Consider the following 8,003-nt stretch of genomic DNA (forward strand, 5'->3'; position numbering starts at 1 on the left):
CTTTTAAAAAAAACGAAAAAATTAGATTTGTAAAAATTAGAGACTAAAACGAAAGGAAAAAGATATCTTGCGCATAATCTCTCTCCTCACTCAGATCGCACACACACACACTCACACACACACACACACACACACGCACACACACACACACACACACACACACACACACACACATACACCACTACACACACACATACACCACTACACACACACACACACACGCACGCATGCACGCACACACACACACACACACACACACAAACACACATACAACACTACATACACAAATACATACACACATATAACACTAAGCTACACACACACTCACACACACACAACACTACATACACACTTTCAACACTACACACACACGCACACACACACGCACATACAACACATACACACAAACAGGCACACATACATACAACACCACACACACACACACACACACACACACACACACACACACACACACACACACATACGTGTTTTGAGGTCATTGTGTGGACATTGCCCCAAACCTACATTGTGTGGACACCCCATATCATCCAAAGTTATCAATGGAATCAATCAATATTTGCAGTGTAAGTCCACTATACAAAAACATCATTGTCCACCAAATTTCAAGAAGCTACCTAAATTTTTAGTCCAGTATGTTTTTTTACTAACGTTAGTGGGACATTGCATTATGTGGACTTTACGACCTCCTGACCTTTTGCACAATGGTACGCAAATGGTCCATTATTCTGTCCCCAGAAAAATTCGCTCCCGCAACCCGCAAGTTGCGCGCGCAACTTTTGCCGTCAGCGCAACTTTTGCGCAACTTTTGCGCAACTTTAACGATTTTCGTGAATTCGCTAATTTTAGCCAATTTCCCGCAAAATTCGGAAAAATAATAAAATTTCATAAAAAACACCGAAATTTTCTTCCACGACTAAAAATAACGTCGCCAAGGGGGGGCAATTCGCTTCTTTACACTTTGAACTAGCCTACGGCGGGTGCCCGCCGCCGCCCAGTGACCCGGGTCAGGTCGGGTCGGGATGATCGCCCGACTCGTCGCCTGAAAACAACGTGTTTGTTTTGAAACAACGAGTCGGGCGCGATCGACTTGTGCCACGATAGCCGCTTTGCACCATCAACTGTCTAGCAGACCGACCCAATAGTCTTGTTTGGACTAGTCTAGCTAGAATAAATCGATAGGAAACACGGTCGTCTGATTACTTAGCTTGCTTTGTTCCGTAGCACCAGGGTAGATCTAGTACACATATATAAACATTTGTGAAAGACTTTAAATCTTAGGCTAAGGAGGGTAGATTAAAATGAATCATCCAGAAAACCCGTAAAGGGAAAATAATATCATCTTAAGCCAGGAAAAAAAAGAGGGGGGGGGGGGGGGTGTGTCGCAGGAAAGAGTAAAAAAAGTGTAAGGGCGGGAGGAGGGGGGGGGGGCAAAAATTCCCAAACAAGGTGTAAGATTTTATTTGAACAGCCCCAAAACAACGCCGGCCACACCTGCCCAACGTCAGCGAGAGTTAAGGACCTGACGAATGTGTCAGCGGCACAGAATTCTACACTTAGTGTAGAATTCTGTGGTCAGGGGACAAACTTTTTTTGTACTACAAGCAATTTTTTTTTTGGGGGTAGACATTCACATTTAACTTTTGATTTTGATCTAACAAAACTCATATTGGTTACTTTTGATTGCAATGAGCGTAGCAACAATACAATGTATTCCAATAGTTCCGTGGCATTGTTTTAGCTATACATACGCCTTGCAACTTTTGCTACTTTTTCTTGCAACTTTTTGCAACTTTTGCTATTTTCAAATGCAACTTTCTCTGAGGACAGATTTTTTAGACTTCCGGAGCATAAAAGGTTTTTAAAGGCTTTGGGTGCCTCTTATGTTTATTAATTCACACATGGGTTGGGGATATATAAATAGACTCGCTGTCCCTGGGATCCATGAGCAACATCTTCTTTGGTGCATTTTCCTTTTCTCCATCCTTCTTTCTCCTTCCCCTTCTTCTATCATTTCTTCCACCGCTTACCCCGTGTGCAGCAAAACTAGAGGTCGTCCATCCCACAGAATGGGCGCCTCGTTGACCGTGGGGTGCGACCTGTGGAAACCGGGTAACTGGCAGTTGAAGTGAGATCAGTCTGCGGACTGTCCCTCGCCAACACACCTCTTTGACCCACTTTTTCCTTTTAGACGGGAGGGTGGGACGGTCTATTACACTCAATCGATTTGGAGCTGAAGCCCCTCCAGTTTTTCCTTGGGTCAATCTTGATGGGACGATCTAGTACACTTTCGTGGAGAGTATAACTCCGGAGTAGCTCTGGCTCAGCTCTGGTCATCCGAGCAATGTTTCCTCTGTTTCACTCAGTGGTGGGAGGGGAGCCCCGGAGTTGAAAAGCATTCCAACACACATTGAATCCCCAAAAACATTTTGACCCATCCCCAGTCCCCAACGATACAAAAAAGTTTCGACTCGTAGAAGCGGGTGTAGCCACCGAGCCGAGCAGACAACCAGGAAAACCGACCTTAACGGCTGATTGTGCTCTCCCTCCTCCCAGGGAGCTTCCGGGGCAGCCGTACTTGACCATCCGCAATTTTGATGCACAGAAGAAGATCACAGATCCAACCCTTTTCACGACAGGAGATGCTTTAAAACAGACACTGGGATACATCCCAGCCAACGTCCAAAAACTGTCTTCTGGTGCACTCCTTGTATACGAAACAGAAATAACTGGACCCCTGTATCTCACGACCTTCCATGGTATTCCTGTGAATCTTGGAGACACAAGAAGTACAACTGCTTGAAGAGCGTCGTCCGCAGTCATGAGATGAAAGGCTGCTCTTCAGAAAAAAAATTGTGGCTATATTGTGAGGGTGTGGTCGAAGCCCGCCAGATGACTCTTCGGCGGGGCGAGACCGCCCTTGAAAGGAACACAATTGTTTTGACTTTCGATTCATGCTGCCTCCCCAGCCATTGTTCGGGCAGCATACTTGGTCCTGGACATGCAACCCTAAGTGCAAAACGCTCCGCGCTGCTTCAAGTGCCAGAAGTTTGGCCGTGGCCAGTCGTGATGCCGACACGCAGACGTGTGTACTCGTCGTGGCAAGACCGGGCATCCTGAAAAGGTATGAAAGGCTAGTCCTTTCTTTCGTTCACAATTGCCACGGCCAACACTTGGTTCCAAGAAAGCACCATCCAAGAGTACAAAGGGCCCGAAATGGCTGCTCATTTCAGAAGCCTCGAAAGACTGTCTACCCGACAGTTATGACCCCGGTCCCTGGTCGGTTAAACGCAAAGGCAGTCCAGTCCGGCTGGTCTCGTGATCAGCCAGTACTTCTACTGCCAAACTCAAAGAGCCCGTGGTCAACAGGCGAAACTGCAATAAAAGCTAAGAAGGTCCCTCCTACTCCTGTAGTAACCACCTTCGAGGGGCCACTCGCCAACTGTTTCAGAGTTCTAGGGGAGGACGAGGTGGACTCTTACTCAGCCCCCTCTTCTTCTCTCTCCCCACGCCCCACCCCTCTGATGGTGTGTGAGGTGCCCCCTCCCCCTCATCCAGCCCCTCCTCCTTCTTTCCAACTCCCTTCGCCCTACCTACCCTTACCCCTCCACCAGATATCCCCTCCCTTTGGAAGATGACACCTCCGGTCCGGGAAGGAAGGAAGCCGTCACTCCCTCCCCAAGTCTCCCGGTTGGATGCTGCCCAATCAAGGGCGGCAGCCAAGCAAACCCTCTTCTTCCTCCACAAGGAGGAGTCAGAGCTCAGAGAAGACGGGACCTCTGTGCTCCACATCTTTAAAAAATGGTCTAATGGCGGTCCTGCAGTGGAATGCCAGAGGACTCCGACCTTCCATTCTAAAATTGCAACACATACAGGTTACACTGTGCCCACTTGTGGCCTGTGTCCAAGAGACAAAGTTCGCCCCGGCTTCAAACATTGACTTAAAAATTTCTCATCATCATATTCACGCCGAGAACCAGACAGCTTCTGGTTGAACCACCGTCTACGATGCATCGACAACAACACCCTCCACAGACAAATACATGTACATCTTATGACAACCCTCGAGGCTATTGCTGTATGGGTCACCCTGACAAGACCAATCACGATCTGCTCCATATGTCCCGTCAAATAACCCCTCAAAATTACCCAGCTTAATGACTCAAACACCAAGTCCACAGACCCTTTATCTTAGTAGGAGATTTTAATGTACATAACCTCCTTTGGGGATTTTGGCAACAAGGAAAAAAACAATAAAAGACTTTTTTAAATTTCAAAACAACATCTGCCTTTTAAATGGTAAATCTTCAACTTACTGAAACAAATCCTTAACACTTCATCCATCGACCTTTCTTTCTACTCCCCTGACCTGGTCCCAGATTTTGAGTGGTCTGTGCTGGATGACCGTGCGGATCATTTCCCAATATTTCTCAAAAACAATAGCCTCCAACACCTCCAACACGAACCGACCCCAGAGCGCTTTAGCTTCAAAAAGCATACTGGGACGGGTTTTTTATTGGATGCTTCCATATTTTGAACCCCACTTTCAGCCTCAACTACCACTAATTTCACGAAACGATTCCAGAAATGTGTCACAAAGACATACCACAACCATCAGAAAAAACCATATTTTTCTGCGGAGGCCACTGCTATTGACTTGGCGTTAGACTCCGTAGAATATTCTCCCAAATTATCGTTTCTCATTCTGTCCGATGCCTTGTCTTGCCTCACTCCACCCACCAATCTTCTTCACTTCACCTTCTCCTATCCCGTAGACCGGATGTCCGTTGTGGCGCTATTGAAGATTTGGGCACCAGCTTCCTACACTCCTTCGCTCTTCAGATTTCCTGAGCGTGTCTTTGAGGTCCAGGCCTGTTTGTTCCCTGATTTTGTCCTTCCAACTCTCCTTCGGCCTGTCTCTGCTCCTTTTTCCCTGGACGTTGCCTTGCAAGATCATCTTGGTAAGGCCGGATGAACGGACGATGTGTCTATGCTATTGCAGTATGCATTTTATGACCAAAGTGAGAAGGTCAGGGTATGGTCCAATTGCATTTTTGATCCGTTGTTCGACTTCATCATTTGTGATGTGATCTTTTTATGAGATACTAAAGACTTTTCGGAAGTATCTCATCTCCACAGCTTTGATCCTTCTTCTTTCAAGGTCTGTATTCAAGGTCCAGGATTCACATGCATACAAAAATATTGACATGACCAGGGAACGAATGAGTCTGATCTTTGATCTGATGGTGATATTTCTGTCTTTCCAAACGGTTTTTTACTTGGTCATTGCTGATGAAGTTTGCCCTATTCTGGAGAGTATTTCTGGTTTTGGCCCTTCGTCTGTCACTATTGCACGTAGGTATCTGAAGCTGCGTACGGTCTCGAGCTTCTGATTGTTGACTGGATGTCCACTGTGATATTTTTGCTGCTATTAGACAATCTAAAACTTTTAAACTCGAAAATAGTTAAAATGCAGTTAAGAATTATTTCTTTAACTACATCTCCAAGCTATGGGATAAAAACTAATCTACTTCACTTCACTTTCACCTATCCCGAAGAGTGGATGTTCGTCGGGGCTTTTGAAGATTTGACCACCAGCTTCCTACACTCCTTCCGCTCTTCAGAGCGTGTCTTTGAGGTCCAGGCCTGTCCATTCCTTGATGTTGTCCTTCCAACTCTTCGTCGGTCTGTCTCTGCTCCTTTTTCCCTGGACGCTGCCTTGCAAGATCATCTTGGCAAGGCCGGATGAACGGGTGATGTGTCTATGCCATTGCTGTTTGCCGTTTGCGTTTCCTGACCAAAGTGAGAAGTCCAGGGAATGGTCCAATTGCATTTTTTAACCGTTGTTTGACTTCATCATTTGTGATGTGATCTTTGAATGAGATACTAAGGATTTTTCGGAAGCATCTCATCACCACAGCTTTGATCATCCTTTCAAGGTCCAGAATTTACATGCATACAAAAATACTGACATGACCAGGAATGCATGAGTCTGATCTTTGATCTGGTTGTGATATTTCTGTCTTTCCAACTGGTTTTCAACTTGGTCATTGCTGTTGAAGTTTGCCCTCTTCTGGTTTTGATCCTTTGTCTGTCACTATTGCACGCTGGTATTTGAAGCTGCGTACGGTCTCAAGCCTCTGGTTTTGACCTGGATGTCCATTGTCTTGCTGCTGTTTGACAATCTAAAACTTTGAAACCCGAAAATAGAAAATCTAGTTAAATTGCTGTTGAGAATTATTTCCTTCACTACATCTCCAGGCTGTGGGATAAAAACTAAAGTAAACAACTACCAACAAGCTTCACAGTGTCCACACTGGACCCACGAAAATCTTCTGGTCTTTCGAGAACAGACGAAGAAGTTTTTACTTGTTTACGTATTTAGATATGTGCTTCCGTGACCCATGGATATCTCCTGCGTTGAGATGAGAAACCGCTCTGTGTCAGATGCGATACAGACTTAACCATTAGACACATTAGAATGTCCGGACTTTGGAGAGACCCGAAGTAAATATTTTAAATGCACAAAATTAAAAGGTCTGTTCTCCGTCGTTGATCCAAATGGAATTCTCAAATCTATAAAAGTCATTAGCCTGTTTTCTAAAAAGTAGATAATTTTTGTTTTAAAATGTAAACATCTGTTTTTATTTTCTAATCTTTTTAAAACAATTTTGTTTTACCATGAGATGTTTTCCTTTACTTTAAAAGTAAAATAAAGCCGTGCAGTGAGCTGTTGTGAATGCAATCAACTTGTGTTTCATGCGTGCATGTGGCCGTAAGATGTTGCCGTAAAACTCTTATTAAACTAACTGCAGAGCGTTGCTCCATGATGTACAGCAGAGAAGGCTTCTGGATTCCAACTCCTAGATGGATCCGCCACGTGCCGTCTCACACACACACACGGCGATACACAAATCAGAAAGCTACTGTCGTTATGTGGACACCAAAAATTCTGCACACACTCGGAGTGTGTATAGCGTTGTGTATAGAAATAACGAAATAACAGCGTTATTCGGAACGGAACCAAATTCAAAAATATTTTAACACATGATGTAATTTTTGGCAGGAAATGCGATGGTGACCTTAAAACATTATGTGGACGTCTACATAACGGGGCATGTCTACATAACGTGAGTGTGCAAATATACTTTTGTCTACATAACTACGCAAAGACACACACACACACACACACACAGATACACACACACACAGATACACATACACACAGATACACACACACACACACACGCTGATACACACACACACACAGATACACACACACATGCACACACACACACAGATACACACACACACACAGATACACACACACAGATACACACACACACACATGCACACACACACACAGATACACACACACAGATACACACACACAGATACACACACACACACCCCTCTCCCCTCTCGCCTCTCCCCTCTCGCCTCTCCCCTCTCGCCTCTCCCCTCTCCCCTCTCGCCTCTCCCCTCTCCCCCGCACCGACACTAATCTTGTTCCCAAATCCGCGCCACAAACACCCAGAGAGGAAACTTGTCCTCACGGGAAAATAGGCAACAAGGAAGAAGTCACACCCCCCCCCCCTTCCACCCCCAACCCTCCCCTCTCAACTACCCCCCTCCCCCATCTCCCCACTCAATATCCCTCTTAACCCCCCCCCCCCCCCCCCCCATAGGGGTGGGAAAAAATCTTCCCTAAAAAGAAGAGGGGTGGGGTTTAAAAAAAAGGGTGAAAAAGGGGGCACGAGGATGAGAAAAAAGAGAGGGCAAAAACACAAAGGCCCCCTGTTTACAAAAAAAAAAAAAAAAGGAAAGCCGGGTGTTAGTTTTTCGCCTCCTTTGAAAAAAAAAGAAAACCCCCCCCCCCCCCCCCCCCCTGGGAAAGGGATATAGACATGGTTCGTTTAACGGCGTGCCAAGAGAAATATGGTTTGTCGGTCTCCGTACTGTTTTATCTCATTGGGTCTCCCCCC

Source organism: Aplysia californica, unplaced genomic scaffold, assembly GCF_000002075.1.
Source record: "Aplysia californica isolate F4 #8 unplaced genomic scaffold, AplCal3.0 scaffold00332, whole genome shotgun sequence".
Classification (NCBI taxonomy): domain Eukaryota; kingdom Metazoa; phylum Mollusca; class Gastropoda; order Aplysiida; family Aplysiidae; genus Aplysia; species Aplysia californica.